We start from the raw sequence: 20314 nt of genomic DNA on the forward strand, positions 1-20314 counted from the left end.
GTTCATTTGCTAACCTGAGAACAGGTGATTTGCTTGGGTTTCACTTTGAAATTTGGTTTAGCAGAATAATCATTCTGGCCACGGCCAGGCTCGTTTCTCATTGCATATTGAATTAAATAGTCTGTGTTTTACGTTTGCTTCATATGAGACTCGTCTGGAATTAACTCCCATCTCTCCTCTCCACAGATCTTGTAGAAAACTTTGATGAGGCGTTAAAGAATGAAGCAGACTAACCAATCCAACTGCAGCCACCTTCTACCCTCCACCTAGTACCAACTACCCAGTACCAACTCAGTACCCCACCTACTACCCAGTACCAACTCAGTACCCCACTTACTACCCAGTACCAACTCAGTACCCCACCTACTACCCAGTACCAAATCAGTACACCACCTACTAACCAGTACCAACTCAGTACCCCACCTACTACCCAGTACCAAATCAGTACACCACCTACTAACCAGTACCAACTCAGTACCCCACCAACTACCCAGTACCAACTCAGTACCCCACCTACTACCCAGTACCAACTCAGTACCCCACCTACTACCCAGTACCAACTCAGTACCCCACCTACTACCCAGTACCAAATCAGTACACCACCTACTAACCAGTACCAACTCAGTACCCCACCTACTACCCAGTACCAACTACCCAGTACCAACTCAGTACCCTACCAACTACCCAGTACCAACTCAGTACCCCACCTACTACCCAGTACCAACTCAGTACCCCACCTACTACCCAGTACCAACTCAGTACCCCACCTACTATCCAGTACCAACTCAGTACCCCACTTACTACCCAGTACCAACTCAGTACCCCACCTACTACCCAGTACCAAATCAGTACACCACCTACTAACCAGTACCAACTCAGTACCCCACCTACTACCCAGTACCAAATCAGTACACCACCTACTAACCAGTACCAACTCAGTACCCCACCAACTACCCAGTACCAACTCAGTACCCCACCTACTACCCAGTACCAACTCAGTACCCCACCTACTACCCAGTACCAACTCAGTACCCCACCTACTACCCAGTACCAAATCAGTACACCACCTACTAACCAGTACCAACTCAGTACCCCACCTACTACCCAGTACCAACTACCCAGTACCAACTCAGTACCCTACCAACTACCCAGTACCAACTCAGTACCCCACCTACTACCCAGTACCAACTCAGTACCCCACCTACTACCCAGTACCAACTCAGTACCCCACCTACTATCCAGTACCAACTCAGTACCCCACCTACTACCCAGTACCAACTCAGTACCTCACCTACTACCCAGTACCAACTCAGTACCCCACCTACTATCCAGTATCCCACCTACTATCCAGTACCAACTCAGTACCCCACCTACTATCCAGTACCAACTCAGTACCCCACCTACTATCCAGTACCAACTCAGTACCCCACCTACTAACCAGTACCAACTCAGTACCTCACCTACTACCCAGTACCAACTCAGTACCTCACCTACTACCCAATACCAACTCAGTACCCCACCTACTATCCAGTACCCCACCTACTACCCAGTACCAACTCAGTACCCCACCTACTATCCAGTACCAACTCAGTACCCCACCTACTAACCAGTACCAACTCAGTACCTCACCTACTAACCAGTACCAACTCAGTACCTCACCTACTACCCAGTGCCAACTCAGTACCCCACCTACTACCCAGTACCAACTCAGTACCCCACCTACTACCCAGTACCAAATCAGTACCCCACCTACTACCCAGTACCAACTCAGTACCCCACCTACTATCCAGTACCAACTCAGTATCCCACCTACTATCCAGTACCAACTCAGTACCCCACCTACTATCCAGTACCAACTCCGTATCCCGCCTACTATCCAGTACCAACTCAGTACCCCACCTACTACCCAGTATCCCACCTACTATCCAGTACCAACCCAGTACCCCACCTACTATCCAGTACCAACTCAGTACCCCACCTACTATCCAGTACCAACTCAGTACCCCACCTACTATCCAGTACCAACTCAGTACCCCACCTACTACCCAGTATCCCACCTACTATCCAGTACCAACTCAGTACCCCACCTACTATCCAGTACCAACTCAGTACCCCACCTACTATCCAGTACCAACTCAGTACCCCACCTCCTATCCAGTACCAACTCAGTACCCCACCTACTACCCAGTACCAACTCAGTACCCCACCTACTATCCAGTACCAAATCAGTACCCCACCTACTACCCAGTACCAACTCAGTACCCCACCTACTATCCAGTACCAAATCAGTACCCCACCTACTACCCAGTACCAACTCAGTACCCCACCTACTATCCAGTGCCCAAACCCTCTATCATGTACCAACTCAGTACCCCACCTACTATCCAGTGCCCAAACCCTCTATCATGTGGGCTCAAACAGGGGCCTGTTCAGGAAGACTGTAATGTTACAGAACGTTCAGCTAAAAGAAATGTAACGTATAGAACAGATATGTCTTGTCAAATGCAATAGGGAATCATGTCTGCTCTATCCATTCTATCGATATCTGTGACGTTCAGAACGTTTCACATTTAACTGAAAACACCCCGGACCTCTCTGTTACGGTGAAACTGTTGTTAAAGAAACGACCGCCATCGTCTGGTATTTTTAACCTCAGAGAAACCGACCTGGGCTCTGTCCCAAATGCCTCCCTATTCATAGTCCGCTACTTTTAACGAGGGCCCCATGTAGGGAATAGGGGAGGCCATTTTGGACAGAGGCCCAGTGTACCAACGCCATAGCGGCAGGGTAGCCTAGTGGTTAGAGAGTTGGACTAGTAACCGGAAGGTTGCAAGTTCAAACCCCCGAGCTGACAAGGTCGTTCTACCCCTGAACAGGCAGTTAACCCCACTGTTCCTAAGCCGTCATTGTAAATAAGAATTTGTTCTTAACTGACTTGCCTAGTTAAATAAAGATAAAATAGCAACAGTATGTGTATTTTAACAGGCTGTCACATGGTACTCTTTGCCTCTTGTACTATTACAGTGAATAAATAAGAGTCTCACTTCGAACACACCTTTACTATCAGCAACAGTTGGCAGTCGAACATCCCAGAAGGTTTAAATGGCCCTTACTATAGCATGGCGACCACCTTCCAACCCAGCCGTGTTGTCAGGACCCGGTTACGAACCCGGGTCTCCGGAGTGAGAAACAGTCACTTAACCAACTGAGCCACGAATAGTCGGCAGAACCCAGAAGATGAGGCAGACACAGCAGTACTTGAGACGGTGTATTTAATGAAGTAAAAAGTGAAGTTCAGGAAAACATGTAACTCCACAACCTCAAAAGGAATTCCACAAGAACAAAGGTAATCCTCCAAGACAAAAAGGTAAATCCACAAGGTGGAAGGTAAAGCATAAAAAGCCTCAAAAGATACTCAAAAAACAAACAAACAAACAAGAACAAAAAAACAGAATTCCACAAGAGAGTCCACCGGGATCAACAAGAGTTCTCAGAGTACTAGGGCTGGGTGCTAACATACAAACACAGAGCAAAGGACTGTGGAAAACAAAGGGTTTAAATACAATCAGGGGAAACGAGGCACAGGTGCAAATAATAATGGGGATCAAGGGAAAACAAAAGGTCAAAAGGCACAATGGGTTCATCTAGTGACCAAAAACCGGAACAACCCTGGCCAAATCCTGACATGGGAGGGGTTGAATGGAGCTGAAGGGTGGGACTGGATGGTGTTCAGAGATAGATGGGAGGGGTTGAATGGAGCTGAAGGGACTGGATGGTGTTCAGAGATAGATGGGAGGGGTTGAATGGAGCTGAAGGGACTGGATGGTGTTCAGAGATAGATGGGAGGGGTTGAATGGAGCTGAAGGGTGGGACTGGATGGTGTTCAGAGATAGATGGGAGGGGTTGAATGGAGCTGAAGGGACTGGATGGTGTTCAGAGATAGATGGGAGGGGTTGAATGGAGCTGAAGGGACTGGATGGTGTTCAGAGATAGATGGGAGGGGTTGAATGGAGCTGAAGGGACTGGATGGTGTTCAGAGATAGATGGGAGGGGTTGAATGGAGCTGAAGGGTGGGACTGGATGGTGTTGAGAGATAGATGGGAGGGGTTGAATGGAGCTGAAGGGTGGGACTGGATGGTGTTCAGAGATAGATGGGAGGTGTTGAATGGAGCTGAAGGGTGGGACTGGATGGTGTTCAGAGATAGATGGGAGGGGTTGAATGGAGCTGAAGGGTGGGACTGGATGGTGTTCAGAGATAGATGGGAGGGGTTGAATGGAGCCAAATCCTGACACGTGTCAGACATCATTAGACTTATTGATTTGTTTTTCTTCCTGTGTGTATTAAAAACAAAATATGTGATCCATTTTAATATTTCGTTTGCTGTGTTTTTATTGGCTGTATTAGGGATATTAGGGATGTTAGCTGTGTTAGGGATGTAAGCTGTGTTAGGGATATTAGCTGTGTTAGGGATATTAGCTGTGTTAGGGATATTAGCTGTATTAGGGATATTAGCTGTGTTAGGGATATTAGCTGTGTTAGGGATATTAGCTGTGTTAGGGATATAAGCTGTGTTAGGGATATTAGCTGTGTTAGGGATATTAGCTGTGTTAGGGATATTAGCTGTGTTAGGGATATTAGCTGTATTAGGGATATTAGCTGTGTTAGGGATGTAAGCTGTGTTAGGGATATTAGTGTTTTATTCACTGTATTAGGGATATTAGCTGTGTTAGGGATATTAGCTGTGTTAGGGATATTAGCTGTGTTAGGGATATTAGCTGTGTTAGGGATATTAGCTGTATTAGGGATATTAGCTGTGTTAGGGATATTAGCTGTGTTAGGGATATAAGCTGTGTTAGGGATATTAGCTGTGTTAGGGATATTAGCTGTGTTAGGGATATTAGCTGTATTAGGGATATTAGCTGTGTTAGGGATATAAGCTGTGTTAGGGATATTAGCTGTATTAGGGATATTAGCTGTGTTAGGGATATTAGCTGTATTAGGGATATAAGCTGTGTTAGGGATATTAGTTGCATTAGGGATATTAGCTGTGTTAGGGATATTAGCTGTATTAGGGATAACAACATTGTTTTTTATTAGCTGTGTTAGGGATATTAGCTGTATTAGGGATATTAGCTGTGTTAGGGATATTAGCTGTATTAGGGATAACAACATTGTGGTTTTATTAGCTGTGTTAGGGATATTAGCTGTATTAGAGATAAGAACATTGTGTTTTATTAGCTGTGTTAGGGATATTAGCTGTATTAGGGATATTAGCTGTGTTAGGGATATTAGCTGTATTAGGGATATTAGCTGTGTTAGGGATATTAGCTGTGTTAGGGATAACAACATTGTGGTTTTATTAGCTGTGTTAGGGATATTAGCTGTATTAGGGATAACAACATTGTGGTTTTATTAGCTGTATTAGGGATATTAGCTGTGTTAGGGATATTAGCTGTATTAGAGATAAGAACATTGTGTTTTATTAGCTGTGTTAGGGATATTAGCTGTATTAGGGATATTAGCTGTGTTAGGGATATTAGCTGTGTTAGGGATATTAGCTGTATTAGGGATGTTAGCTGTGTTAGGGATATTAGCTGTATTAGGGATGTTAGCTGTGTTAGGGAAATTAGCTGTGTTAGGGATAACAACATTGTTTTTTATTAGCTGTGTTAGGGATAACAACATTGTTTTTTATTAGCTGTGTTAGGGATATTGGCTGTGTTAGGGATATCAACATTGTGGTTTTATTAGCTGTGTTAGAGGTATTAGCTGTATTAGGGATATTAGCTGTATTAGGGATATTAGCTGTGTTAGGGATATTAGCTGTGTTAGGGATATTAGCTGTGTTAGGGATATTAGCTGTATTAGGGATATTAGCTGTATTAGGGATATAAGCTGTGTTAGGGATATTAGTTGCATTAGGGATATTAGCTGTATTAGGGATATTAGCTGTATTAGGGATATTAGCTGTGTTAGGGATATTAGCTGTATTAGGGATATTAGCTGTGTTAGGGATATTAGCTGTATTAGGGATAACAACATTGTGGTTTTATTAGCTGTGTTAGGGATATTAGCTGTATTAGAGATAAGAACATTGTGTTTTATTAGCTGTGTTAGGGATATTAGCTGTATTAGGGATATTAGCTGTGTTAGGGATATTAGCTGTATTAGGGATATTAGCTGTGTTAGGGATATTAGCTGTGTTAGGGATAACAACATTGTGGTTTTATTAGCTGTGTTAGGGATATTAGCTGTATTAGGATAACAACATTGTGGTTTTATTAGCTGTATTAGGGATATTAGCTGTGTTAGGGATATTAGCTGTATTAGAGATAAGAACATTGTGTTTTATTAGCTGTGTTAGGGATATTAGCTGTATTAGGGATATTAGCTGTGTTAGGGATATTAGCTGTGTTAGGGATATTAGCTGTGTTAGGGATAACAACATTGTGTTTTATTGGCTGTGTTAGGGATATTAGCTGTATTAGGATAACAACATTGTGTTTTATTAGCTGTGTTAGGGATATTAGCTGTATTAGGGATAACAACATTGTTTTTTATTAGCTGTGTTAGGGATATTGGCTGTGTTAGGGATATCAACATTGTGGTTTTATTAGCTGTGTTAGAGGTATTAGCTGTATTAGGGATATTAGCTGTATTAGGGATATTAGCTGTGTTAGGGATATTAGCTGTGTTAGGGATATTAGCTGTGTTAGGGATATTAGCTGTATTAGGGATGTTAGCTGTGTTAGGGAAATTAGCTGTGTTAGGGATAACAACATTGAATAGTTGAGATACAATGTGTGTGTCTGAACTGGCACCCTATATGGGGCTCTGGTGCATAGTGTAATGTTGTGTAGGAAATAGCTGCCAACTGGGAGGAAGCCTGTGCATAGTGTAATGGTGTGTAGGAAATAGCTGCCATGTGGGAGGAAGCCTGTGCATAGTGTAATGGTGTGTAGGAAATAGCTGCCATGTGGGAGGAAGCCTGTGCATAGTGTAATGGTGTGTAGGAAATAGCTGCCATGTGGGAGGAAGCCTGTGCATAGTGTAATGGTGTGTAGGAAATAGCTGCCATGTGGGAGGAAGCCTGTGCATAGTGTAATGGTGTGTAGGAAATAGCTGCCAACTGGGAGGAAGCCTGTGCATAGTGTAATGGTGTGTAGGAAATAGCTGCCATGTGGGAGGAAGCCTGTGCATAGTGTAATGGTGTGTAGGAAATAGCTGCCAACTGGGAGGAAGCCTGTGCATAGTGTAATGGTGTGTAGGAAATAGCTGCCAACTGGGAGGAAGCCTGTGCATAGTGTAATGGTGTGTAGGAAATAGCTGCCATGTGGGAGGAAGCCTGTGCATAGTGTAATGGTGTGTAGGAAATAGCTGCCATGTGGGAGGAAGCCTGTGCATAGTGTAATGGTGTGTAGGAAATAGCTGCCAACTGGGAGGAAGCCTGTGCATAGTGTAATGGTGTGTAGGAAATAGCTGCCATGTGGGAGGAAGCCTGTGCATAGTGTAATGGTGTGTAGGAAATAGCTGCCAACTGGGAGGAAGCCTGTGCATAGTGTAATGGTGTGTAGGAAATAGCTGCTAACTGGGAGGAAGCCTGTGCATAGTGTAATGGTGTGTAGGAAATAGCTGCCATGTGGGAGGAAGCCTGTGCATAGTGTAATGGTGTGTAGGAAATAGCTGCCATCTGGGAGGAAGCCTGTGCATAGTGTAATGGTGTGTAGGAAATATCTGCCATGTGGGAGGAAGCCTGTGCATAGTGTAATGGTGTGTAGGAAATAGCTGCCATGTGGGAGGAAGCCTGTGCATAGTGTAATGGTGTGTAGGAAATATCTGCCATGTGGGAGGAAGCCTGTGCATAGTGTAATGGTGTGTAGGAAATAGCTGCCATGTGGGAGGAAGCCTGTGCATAGTGTAATGGTGTGTAGGAAATAGCTGCCATGTGGGAGGAAGCCTGTGCATAGTGTAATGGTGTGTAGGAAATAGCTGCCATGTGGGAGGAAGCCTGTGCATAGTGTAATGGTGTGTAGGAAATAGCTGCCAACTGGGAGGAAGCCTGTGCATAGTGTAATGGTGTGTAGGAAATAGCTGCCAACTGGGAGGAAGCCTGTGCATAGTGTAATGGTGTGTAGGAAATATCTGCCATGTGGGAGGAAGCCTGTGCATAGTGTAATGGTGTGTAGGAAATATCTGCCATGTGGGAGGAAGCCTGTGCATAGTGTAATGGTGTGTAGGAAATATCTGCCATGTGGGAGGAAGCCTGTGCATAGTGTAATGGTGTGTAGGAAATAGCTGCCAACTGGGAGGAAGCCTGTGCATAGTGTAATGGTGTGTAGGAAATATCTGCCATGTGGGAGGAAGCCTGGAGGAAGCCTGTGCATAGTGTAATGGTGTGTAGGAAATAGCTGCCATGTGGGAGGAAGCCTGTGCATAGTGTAATGGTGTGTAGGAAGCTGCTGTGCCTGTGCATAGTGTAATGGTGTGTAGGAAATAGCTGCCATGTGGGAGGAAGCCTGTGCATAGTGTAATGGTGTGTAGGAAATATCTGCCATGTGGGAGGAAGCCTGTGCATAGTGTAATGGTGTGTAGGAAATAGCTGCCATGTGGGAGGAAGCCTGTGCATAGTGTAATGGTGTGTAGGAAATAGCTGCCATGTGGGAGGAAGCCTGTGCATAGTGTAATGGTGTGTAGGAAATAGCTGCCATGTGGGAGGAAGCCTGTGCATAGTGTAATGGTGTGTAGGAAATATCTGCCATGTGGGAGGAAGCCTGTGCATAGTGTAATGGTGTGTAGGAAATAGCTGCCATGTGGGAGGAAGCCTGTGCATAGTGTAATGGTGTGTAGGAAATAGCTGCCATGTGGGAGGAAGCATGTGCATAGTGTAATGGTGTGTAGGAAATAGCTGCCATGTGGGAGGAAGCCTGTGCATAGTGTAATGGTGTGTAGGAAATAGCTGCCATGTGGGAGGAAGCCTGTGCATAGTGTAATGGTGTGTAGGAAATAGCTGCCATGTGGGAGGAAGCATGTGCATAGTTTTGTTATTTTCTTATAACATATTTAGATTGTTCTAGTTATTGAGGGCTCCAAAGCAGCCTGGATCTGCATGGTCCCGAGTGGAGCAGTGGTCTCAGGCTAGAGGTGCCGTTACAGACCCCGGTTCGATCCCGGGCTGCATCACAGCAGTCGTTCAGGTTTGGCCGGGTTAGGCCGTCATTGTAAAAAATGATTTGCTCCTAACTTACTTAACTGGTTAAATAAAGAATCACAAGACTACAGAATAGACCCTCACCAGGAATGTGTGACAGTGTAGAGGCTATTTTCTACCCTAGGTCACCTCTTTGCCAGACTATGATACCTCTGGTTCAAAGTCTGTGATTAATGCCATAGGTTTGGAAAATACCTCTCACAAACCAGAATGTTAAATATAATTATATTTGAACATACTTTTCCGGTTGTCCGTGTGGTTGGTACTTTTGCAGGGAGGAAGGTGAGACACTATGCATCCACAGAGAAGTATAACTAAGTCACCTGTTCAGAGCGCAGGTCACCTGAGACATGCGCACCAGATGAAAACAGACGCGTTCATACCTGCCGAGATCGTGCACGTGTTTACATGGTTCTATCTACGCATGCTTCAGGTGAGCGCTTTGAAAAGTTTATCTCATTCTACTTTCCTGCGGATATATTCTCTCACATTCCTTCCTCCGAAAAGGACCAACCGCACGGACAAGCAAGTTCACATATAATTTAATTCAATATACTGTCTGGAAACAACTTTCCTGATCATTAATTTCTGCCTGACATAAGAATTCATTGCAAATTCAACATCGGGGCTTCAGGCTAATCACATCATTGCATGGTTCCACAGCCAATGTGAAAGCCTATATCAAAATGATTGCCATCGGTTACGTTTAATTATGGAGTTCTATCTCATATGTAGTACACTACTTTTGACTGCGTTGAACTAGATAGGGAATTGGGTGTCGTTTTAAGACGTATTTCCTCAGGATCAAGGGGCGCTGTGCTGCTGTTTATTCTTGCTCTGGCTTTGCGGCCTTTTCTGTTGCCTGGAAAAGCCCTCTCACAAGGTTATGAAATGAGTGTCATTTTGATTTAACGGTGGAGCTCGTTTTTTAATCCCGGACTCGGTCACTATTCGGATGGGTTGAGCCAAGATGTCGTGCTTTTTACTGCTGTCGCAGCTCCGGTAACCGTTCCTCATGTTAACCCTTGGGGGAGGAGGGATTCTTGAGTGCTGTCGCACAACTATTACTTTCCGACTTCTGCTGTTCGAGTCTGGCAACAACAGAACTGGAAGTGGTTGTGGGTTTTGGTTTTCACGGCGAGACTTGTAAAATCTCATTTTTTTTTAAAGGCGATCGTTGTAAATGATCTCTCTGCGTGTGTGTGTGTGTGAGGGAGAATGAGGGATACCAACGGGAGGATTTCGTGGCACTACTCGGGATGATGGGAATTCCACCGGTGAGTATAGTTTATACCGTCGGTTTGTTTTTCCATGTAATCTAGTCTCTGACGGTACACAGTCACTAGGCTTCGGCCATTGCGTTGAGTCCTAATGCTGGGGATTATGTATTATATTTATGGCAGTCTGGAAGTCCTCATTATAAGATCTGATAGGGACATTTTTATAAAGATGACGCATATGTGACTAATTGTGACTAATTGTAACATTGCCTACTTAAGTATCTTGTCTCTCGTTAGCCGCCAAACGTTGAGCAAAGCCACACAAACAACATTAGCAGGCGAGCTAACAGACGGGATATAAAGCAGGCTAATGTCTTGGCTGGTAGTGGACTACATTTAGACTGCTTTAGGGTGTCCGCTTTGTTCAGAAACAATCGGTGCCCCAGGCTTTTAGCCATAATAATAATAATAATATAGGACGATATGCCTGTCCATGATCACAGCAACACAGTAAGTAGCCCCTGGTCAACTCGACCAGCCGCAACATTATACTGGTGATTTACAGGCGACGATATATCCGTTGTCCAAAACAGCTACTTGGAAACATTATCTCTGGTGCTGCTATTTAGCTACATTTGATCACGTTGATACAACATTGTAGCCTTCACGTTATTGACTGTAACTTGTGCTGCCTCTGCATTACATTTAGGTTTTAGCTACTAGCATATGACCCCGGCATCAGACCCTTGTGCTGATGGCAAACCCCATAAACTGCCTGGCCACAAGTTAACCATAAACGACTAAATAGCTGTTGCTTCTTTTAATGATAGCTAAGCTATTAAGTTATAGTCTATTATGAAATGTAACGACCTAGGGTTCCATTATTGTTGACAAGGTACTGAATGTGACTTAAGTTGAGCCTATTTTTGACCTGTTATGGCTTCAACTACTTCACACAGCTTTTGTTGGGTAAGTGGTTTCAAGAGGCCAGACTAACTATCAACTGTTTAAAACACTCTATTTACGGGGATGATTCCAGCAGGGGACCCCCCCCCCTCCACAACCTCGCACACCAGGTGAACCAGGGCACCCACACTTAATGGAATAATAATAATAATAATAATAATAATAATAAGCTTAAGTATTGAACTCATTCCTTGTGTAGGATGGTTGTGTTAGAGTAAGTGGAAGATCCTGGCCTATCCAAGGAGCGAGGAGACGTATTTATCAAGCGTCTTGAAGTTGGATTGCAGATTGAGCCCTTCAGCCTTTGTAGATCCCCATTTTTAAAAAGAGAACACGGACCAGTTCCCTTATTCACAAAACATCTCAGAAAAGGTTCCAGGAATCCAGTTAACCTGTTTTTATAAGACTAAAAATACTCCCAGCTCAGAGTAGGTTTTAGGGTGATAAGACACTGCTCAGAGTAGGTTTTAGGGGGATAAGACACTGCTCAGAGTAGGTTTTAGGGTGATAAGACTACTGCTCAGAGTAGGTTTGAGGGGGATAAGACACTGCTCAGAGTAGGTTTTAGGATAAGACACTGCTCAGAGTAGGTTTTAGGATAAGACACTGCTCAGAGACACTGCTCAGAGTTGGTTTTAGGATAAGACACTGCTCAGAGTAGGTTTGAGGGGATAAGACACTGCTCAGAGTAGGTTTGAGGCTCAGAGTAGATAAGACACTGCTCAGAGTAGGTTTTAGGGGGATAAGACACTGCTCAGAGTAGGTTTTAGGGGGATAAGACACTGCTCAGAGTAGGTTTGAGGGGGATAAGACACTGCTCAGAGTAGGTTTGAGGGGGATAAGACACTGCTCAGAGTAGGTTTTAGGGGGATAAGACACTGCTCAGAGTAGGTTTGAGGGGGATAAGACACTGCTCAGAGTAGGTTTGAGGGGGATAAGACACTGCTCAGGGTAGGTTTTAGGATAAGATGCTGCACAGGGTAGGTTTTAGGGGGATTGTTAAGACAGTTCAGTTATTAGCTTAGTGCAGTGGTCTCCAAGGCATTCCAAGTCGATCGCCAAACATTTCTGTAAAAAAACAAACAAAGATAAAGCCTTGCGTTTCTTCTTTTATTATTTGTTTTGTGTTGTCGGTGCACTTGATTTAGCAGGTTTAGTGTCGGAAGGCAAAGTGTTCCCATTTTGAATCATTTCATGTGACTGAAGGTAGAACTTCTACACGCCAGGCCTCGAGAACAAGTGCACCTACAAGCCTACCGTTGGCCAATCGGATAGCTCTGATCACCGTGACTGCACCGTTTCCTCGAGCCATAGACTGTAAAAAGAGAACCTTGAGCTCACTGACAAGTTGATACTGTGAGATTTCAAAACTGTTAAAATAAAATGCGGTTTCTCCCTACTTCCACTCATGCTACAACCGGCACTGCAGCTGTCATGACTACAACCGGCACTGCAGCTGTCATGACTACAACCGGCACTGCAGCTGTCATGACTACAACCGGCCCTTCAGCTGTCATGACTACAACCGGCACTGCAGCTGTCATGACTACAACCGGCACTGCAGCTGTCATGACTACAACCGGCACTGCAGCTGTCATGACTACAACCGGCACTGCAGCTGTCATGACTACAACCGGCACTGCAGCTGTAATGACTACAACCGGCACTGCAGCTGTCATGACTACAACCGGCACTGCAGCTGTCATGACTACAACCGGCACTGCAGCTGTCATGACTACAACCGGCACTGCAGCTGTCATGACTACAACCGGCACTGCAGCTGTCATGAATGACTACAACCGGCACTGCAGCTGTCATGAATGACTACAACCGGCCTTCAGCTGTCATGAATGACTACAACCGGCACTGCAGCTGTCATGAATGACTACAACCGGCACTGCAGCTGTCATGAATGACTACAACCGGCACTTCAGCTGTCATGAATGACTACAACCGGCCTTCAGCTGTCAATGACTACAACCGGCACTTCAGCTGTCATGAATGACTACAACCGGCACTGCAGCTGTAATGATGACTACAACCGGCCCTTCAGCTGTCATGACTACAACCGGCCCTTCAGCTGTCATGACTACAACCGGCACTTCAGCTGTCATGAATGACTACAACCGGCCCTTCAGCTGTCATGAATGACTACAACCGGCCCTTCAGCTGTCATGAATGACTACAACCGGCACTTCAGCTGTCATGAATGACTACAACCGGCCCTTCAGCTGTCATGAATGACTAACCGGCCCTTCAGCTGTCATGAATGACTACAACCGGCCCTGCAGCTGTCATGAATGACTACAACCGGCCCTTCAGCTGTCATGAATGACTACAACCGGCACTGCAGCTGTCATGAATGACTACAACCGGCCCTTCAGCTGTAATGAATGACTACAACCGGCCCTTCAGCTGTCATGAATGACTACAACCGGCCCTTCAGCTGTAATGAATGACTACAACCGGCCCTTCAGCTGTAATGAATGACTACAACCGGCCCTTCAGCTGTCATGAATGACTACAACCGGCCCTTCAGCTGTCATGAATGACTACAACCGGCCCTTCAGCTGTCATGAATGACTACAACCGGCCCTTCAGCTGTAATGAATGACTACAACCGGCCCTGCAGCTGTCATGAATGACTACAACCGGCCTGCAGCTGTAATGAATGACTACAACCGGCCCTTCAGCTGTCATGAATGACTACAACCGGCCCTGCAGCTGTAATGAATGACTACAACCGGCCCTTCAGCTGTCATGAATGACTACAACCGGCCCTGCAGCTGTCATGAATGACTACAACCGGCCCTGCAGCTGTAATGAATGACTACAACCGGCCCTTCAGCTGTCATGAATGACTACAACCGGCCCTGCAGCTGTCATGACTACAACCGGCCCTGCAGCTGTAATGAATGACTACAACCGGCCCTTCAGCTGTCATGAATGACTACAACCGGCCCTTCAGCTGTCATGAATGACTACAACCGGCACTGCAGCTGTCAATGACTATAGCAAAGTGTTCTGATAAGCTTCAATTGTTATTATGAATTACTTATCTTTAAAAAAATATATATATATTTTTAGATCAAATAATATTTCGCTATCTGGACATGGGATTAACAACATGAATTGGTTCACGAGTCAGAAATAATGCAGTACAACTTGAGTTTCGTCATCAGCTGTCCTCTTTTCTCAATAAAACAAAAAAAAAAGATTATCATGCTCACTCGGCAAGTAATACAACATACCTGTGATCCTATACATGTTTAAACATCATTTCTACATGGTCTGAGAACATTGGCAGGGCAATTCACAGTGATAATGTATTGGGCTATAGACTACTACAAACCCCTTGGCTACACAACTGTTTTGAATGTTGCGTAGCCTTACACATATTTAAAACAAAGTTATGTTAGGAAATACCATGATAATCTGAGCTGTAGATCTCGGCTTGTATTTTGACTCAAAAGTTGGTGACCATTGGTTTAGGCTACTGTTGCATGTCAGTCTATATTATTCATATAGAATTATCAAAATATTCTTCTAACAACTCCAAAGCTATTGCATGTGGTGCAGGACACCCCCTGACTCGCTGCATGTGGTGCAGGACACCCCCTGACTCGCTGCATGTGGTGCTGGACACCCCCTGACTCGCTGCATGTGGTGCTGGACACCCCCTGACTCGCTGCATGTGGTGCTGGACACCCCCTGACTCGCTGCATGTGGTGCTGGACACCCCCTGACTCGCTGCATGTGGTGCTGGACACCCCCTGACTCGCTGCGTGTGGTGCTGGACACCCCCTGACTCGCTGCGTGTGGTGCTGGACACCCCCTGACTCGCTGCGTGTGGTGCTGGACACCCCCTGACTCGCTGCGTGTGGTGCTGGACACCCCCTGACTCGCTGCGTGTGGTGCTGGACACCCCCTGACTCGCTGCGTGTGGTGCTGGACACCCCCTGACTCGCTGCGTGTGGTGCTGGACACCCCCTGACTCGCTGCGTGTGGTGCTGGACACCCCCTGACTCGCTGCGTGTGGTGCTGGACACCCCCTGACTCGCTGCGTGTGGTGCTGGACACCCCCTGACTCGCTGCGTGTGGTGCTGGACACCCCTGACTCGCTGCGTGTGGTGCTGGACACCCCTGACTCGCTGCGTGTGGTGCTGGACACCCCTGACTCGCTGCGTGTGGTGCTGGACACCCCCTGACTCGCTGCGTGTGGTGCTGGACACCCCCTGACTCGCTGCGTGTGGTGCTGGACACCCCCTGACTCGCTGCGTGTGGTGCTGGACACCCCCTGACTCGCTGCGTGTGGTGCTGGACACCCCCTGACTCGCTGCGTGTGGTGCTGGACACCCCCTGACTCGCTGCGTGTGGTGCTGGACACCCCCTGACTCGCTGCGTGTGGTGCTGGACACCCCCTGACTCGCTGCGTGTGGTGCTGGACACCCCCTGACTCGCTGCGTGTGGTGCTGGACACCCCCTGACTCGCTGCGTGTGGTGCTGGACACCCCCTGACTCGCTGCGTGTGTGCTGGACACCCCTGACTCGCTGCGTGTGGTGCTGGACACTCCCTTGACTCCTGCGTGTGGTGCTGATGACACCCCTTGACTCCTGCGTGTGGTGCTGATGACACCCCTGACTCCTGCGTGGGTGCTGACACCCCTGACTCGCTGCGTGTGGTGCTGGACACCCCCTGACTCGCTGCGTGTGGTGCTGATGACACCCCCTGACTCGCTGCGTGTGGTGCTGATGACACCCCTGACTCTCTGCGTGTGGTGCTGATGACACCCCTGACTCCTGCGTGTGGTGCTGGACACCCCTGACTCTCTGCGTTGTTCACTTCTCAAGACAGCTGTTTGTTTATTTACTTATTTAACTAGGCAGGTCAGCACAGAACAAATTCTTATTTTCAATGATGGCCTAGGAACAGGGGCAGAACGACAGATTTTTACCTTGTCAGCTCTGGGATTCAATCCAGCAGCCTTTCGGTTACTGACCCAACACTCTAACAACTAGGATACCTGCCGCCCCTCCCCTCTAACCACTTTACCTGGTCATACTTAACTGGTTTGGACCGCTCATGAGGTCCCCTAAATATCTGTCCACTTGGTGGGACTTATATGACTAAAGAGGCTTCATGCATATATTTTATTTTGACCCATAACAGGAGGAGTAAAATCTCTCATCAGCACTTGTTCCACAGCCTCTGATCATAGTTCAGTAGTCCTACTTTGAGAAGCTTGATACATACGGAACCGGGTTTTGTTTGTCTCTGACAAGGCTAAATAACAATCTGAGACAGTGTTTGTAGATGTGAAAATGAATATTGGACTGTAATCAGAAAATACTTTTATGCCGTCATCATCATATTGATGTTGTAAAACTAGTCAACGTTTACCTTGGTCAATGCTGATCTCATCTGACCTCTCTCCCTTCTGGAGAGCGGATAGTAACTCACACAGGAGATACAGTATTTACTAACGCATGATGTCTTAACTATGGGGTGGTTCCACGCGGCAGAACCTCTGGGGTGGTTCCTCGCGGCAGAACCTCCTACTGGGGTGGTTCCTCTGATGACAGGCAGAACCTCTACGGAATCAAAAGTAGTGCACTATTTAGGGTTTAGTTGGGGACCCGGCCTATGGTGGTAGTTGGGGACCCGGCCTATGGTGGTAGTTGGGGACCCGGCCTATGTCTTACCTATAGAATGGGGGTTTGTCTTCAGACTGACTTCTCTGATGTAGGTTGTGGTCTGTGGCAGCTTGTTCCTACTGGGGTTTGTCTCTGATGACAGGCAGCTTGTTCCTACTGGGGTTTGTCTCTGATGACAGGCAGCTTGTTCCTACTGGGGTTTGTCTCTGATGACAGGCAGCTTGTTCCTACTGGGGTTTGTCTCTGATGACAGGCAGCTTGTTCCTACTGGGGTTTGTCTCTGATGACAGGCAGCTTGTTCCTACTGGGGTTTGTCTCTGATGACAGGCAGCTTGTTCCTACTGGGGTTTGTCTCTGATGACAGGCAGCTTGTTCCTACTGGGGTTTCTCTGATGACAGGCAGCTTGTTCCTACTGGGGTTTGTCTCTGATGACAGGCAGCTTGTTCCTACTGGGGTTTGTCTCTGATGACAGGCAGCTTGTTCCTACTGGGGTTTGTCTCTGATGACAGGCAGCTTGTTCCTACTGGGGTTTGTCTCTGATGACAGGCAGCTTGTTCCTAATGGGGTTTGTCTCTGATGACAGGCAGCTTGTTCCTACTGGGGTTTGTCTCTGATGACAGGCAGCTTGTTCCTACTGGGGTTTGTCTCTGATGACAGGCAGCTTGTTCCTACTGGGGTTTGTCTCTGATGACAGGCAGCTTGTTCCTACTGGGGTTTGTCTCTGATGACAGGCAGCTTGTTCCTACTGGGGTTTGTCTCTGATGACAGGCAGCTTGTTCCTACTGGGGTTTGTCTCTGATGACAGGCAGCTTGTTCCTACTGGGGTTTGTCTCTGATGACAGGCAGCTTGTTCCTACTGGGGTTTGTCTCTGATGACAGGCAGCTTGTTCCTACTGGGGTTTGTCTCTGATGACAGGCAGCTTGTTCCTACTGGGGTTTGTCTCTGATGACAGGCAGCTTGTTCCTACTGGGGTTTGTCTCTGATGACAGGCAGCTTGTTCCTACTGGGGTTTGTCTCTGATGACAGGCAGCTTGTTCCTACTGGGGTTTGTCTCTGATGACAGGCAGCTTGTTCCTACTGGGGTTTGTCTCTGATGACAGGCAGCTTGTTCCTACTGGGGTTTGTCTCTGATGACAGGCAGCTTGTTCCTACTGGGGTTTGTCTCTGATGACAGGCAGCTTGTTCCTACTGGGGTTTGTCTCTGATGACAGGCAGCTTGTTCCTACTGGGGTTTGTCTCTGATGACAGGCAGCTTGTTCCTACTGGGGTTTGTCTCTGATGACAGGCAGCTTGTTCCTACTGGGGTTTGTCTCTGATGACAGGCAGCTTGTTCCTACTGGGGTTTGTCTCTGATGACAGGCAGCTTGTTCCTACTGGGGTTTCTCTGATGACAGGCAGCTTGTTCCTACTGGGGTTTGTCTCTGATGACAGGCAGCTTGTTCCTACTGGGGTTTGTCTCTGATGACAGGCAGCTTGTTCCTACTGGGGTTTGTCTCTGATGACAGGCAGCTTGTTCCTTCTGGGGTTTGTCTCTGGGGATGTGTTCCAAATGGCACCTTTATTCCCTTTATAGTGCCCTACTTATGATTGTCTCTGGTCAGTAGTAGTGCACTATATATATATATTATATATATATATATATATATATATATATATATTTATCTATATATATATATATATATATATGGGGTTTATCTCTATATATATATATTGTTCCTATATATATTATATATATATAAAGAGAGAGCTTGTTCCCTTCCTCTCTGTACCTCTGCTTGTCTGTCTTGTCTTAGTATGATGAGCAGTGACTGCATTATTGGGGTGGGGGGGGCGGTCAGAGCAGTGACTGCATTATTGGGTGGGGGCGGTCAGAGCAGTGACTGCATTATTGGGGTGGGGGCGGTCAGAGCAGTGACTGCATTATTGGGGTGGGGGCGGTTGTCAGTGACTGCATTATTGGGTGGGGGGTCGGTCAGAGCAGTGACTGCATTATTGGGGTGGGGGCGGTCAGAGCAGTGACTGCATTATTGGGTGGGGGCGGTCAGAGCAGTGACTGCATTATTGGGTGGGGGCGGTCAGAGCAGTGACTGCATTATTGGGTGGGGGGCGGTCAGAGCAGTGACTGCATTATTGGGTTGGGGGCGGTCAGAGCAGTGACTGCATTATTGGGTGGGGGCGGTCAGAGCAGTGACTGCATTATTGGGTGGGGGGCAGTCAGAGCAGTGACTGCATTATTGGGTGGGGGGGTCAGAGCAGTGACTGCATTATTGGGTGGGGGCGGTCAGAGCAGTGACTGCATTATTGGGGTGGGGGGGCGGTCAGAGCAGTGACTGCATTATTGGGGTGGGGGCGGTCAGAGCAGTGACTGCATTAGTGGGTGGGGGCGGTCAGAGCAGTGACTGCATTAGTGGGTGGGGGGGCGGTCAGAGCAGTGAGTGATTGGGTGGGGGCGGTCAGAGCAGTGAGTGATTGGGGTGGGGGCGGTCAGAGCAGTGAGTGATTGGGGTGGGGGGGCGGTCAGAGCAGTGAGTGATTGGGTGGGGGGGCGGTCAGAGCAGTGAGTGATTGGGTGTGGGGGCGGTCAGAGCAGTGAGTGATTGGGGTGGGGGGCGGTCAGAGCAGTGAGTGATTGGGTGGGGGGCGGTCAGAACAGTGAGTGATTGGGTGGGGGCGGTCAGAGCAGTGAGTGATTGGGGTGGGGTGGGCCGTCAGAACAGTGAGTGATTGGGGTGGGGGGGCGGTCAGAACAGTGAGTGATTGGGTGGGGGGGCGGTCAGAGCAGTGAGTGATTGGGGTGGGGGGGGCGGTCAGAACAGTGAGTGATTGGGGTGGGGGTGCGGTCAGAACAGTGAGTGATTGGGTCATTGCCCTGTCATCACTTTACCTAACGCCTGCTGTAGTAGTCCACTGTCATGGTTACAAGGACGCACCTGCGTCCTTAATGGAACCCTATTCCCTATATATAGTGCACTACTTTAGACCAGAGCCCTATGGGACCCTATTCCCTATATAGTGCACTACTTTAGACCAGAGCCCTATGGAACCCTATTCCCTATATAGTGCACTACTTTAGACCAGAGCCCTATGGAACCCTATTCCCTATATAGTGCACTACTTTAGACCAGAGCCCTATGGAACCCTATTCCCTATATAGTGCACTACTTTAGACCAGAGCCCTATGGGACCCTATTCCCTATATAGTGCACTACCTTATGGGGCGGGCCAACCCTGCTGTGTTTTTGTTTTTAGTCAGTTAAGAACA

At 47.2% G+C, this 20314-nt stretch overlaps 1 protein-coding gene across 1 annotated transcript in view; it reads left to right on the forward strand.

Annotated features, from left to right (window-relative positions):
• The first annotated feature begins 9740 nt into the window (after positions 1 to 9740).
• Positions 9741 to 20314, forward strand: part of LOC118379969 (zinc finger FYVE domain-containing protein 9-like) — a 65919-nt gene continuing 55345 nt past the window's right edge. Inside the window, 1 exon segment of the mRNA XM_052477384.1 lies at positions 9741 to 10486. The gene's annotated coding sequence lies outside the window, so the exon portion shown is untranslated.

The sequence above is a fragment of the Oncorhynchus keta genome, chromosome 23 (genome assembly GCF_023373465.1).
Source record: "Oncorhynchus keta strain PuntledgeMale-10-30-2019 chromosome 23, Oket_V2, whole genome shotgun sequence".
Classification (NCBI taxonomy): domain Eukaryota; kingdom Metazoa; phylum Chordata; class Actinopteri; order Salmoniformes; family Salmonidae; genus Oncorhynchus; species Oncorhynchus keta.